We start from the raw sequence: 737 nt of genomic DNA, 5'->3' as shown, positions 1-737 counted from the left end.
GGGCGCGCTCTCCAGGACCCCGAAGTCCTGCGCGCGTCGCTCGAGGGCTCTGAGCGCGGGAGCCTCTGCCCGGCGAGGGGCCCGCTCCGTGCAGCGCCGCGGCACAGTGGGGGTGACGCCCCCCAAGCGAGACGCGAGCAGCAGAGGCGAGCGGTCGATCAGCCCGGCCGCGGCGATGGCTGCCGCTCCGGACCCCGCTGCGGCTCTGGCCGCTGTAGCGGAGTCCGGTTGCCAGTCAAGTCGGGGCGGGGACAGGGGCGGGGCGGGGCGGCACAGAGGGCGGGGACAAGAGGAGGGGGAAGGAGGGGCCAGTGAGCGGGGATACGGGGAGGGGACCCGGCCGAGGCGGGAGGGACAGAGGAGGGGCCGGGGGCCGTGGCCCGGGCTGGGAAGACATATGGAAAGGACGGGAGCGATTTCAGAGAGAGCTAAGTAGCAAGGGTCTGGACTCTCATTGGAATGGTGGGCAGAGCCCTTAAGGCAGGGGACACTTCTCGGCTGCCATCTCATCTCGCGTGCATTTGGGGAATGGCACCAGAGTTTAGGTCCTGAGACGTGATTCGTTCTCCTCTGCTGCCATCTCGTGGGCATTTTGGGAATAACACCTGAACGTCGGTCGTCAAGTGTAGGTCATTATGACTATGCGTTCTCTGCTGCCATCTGGTGGGACGTTTGGGAATAACATGACAGTGGTACTCAAAGTCATTTCTGCTGTGCTTTCATGTTCATTTTGAAAA

The sequence above is a fragment of the Pteropus vampyrus genome, unplaced genomic scaffold (genome assembly GCF_000151845.1).
Source record: "Pteropus vampyrus isolate Shadow unplaced genomic scaffold, Pvam_2.0 Scaffold124, whole genome shotgun sequence".
NCBI lineage: Eukaryota > Metazoa > Chordata > Mammalia > Chiroptera > Pteropodidae > Pteropus > Pteropus vampyrus.
The sequence above is the reverse complement of the archived record's forward strand: the minus strand, read 5'-3'. Positions refer to the sequence as shown.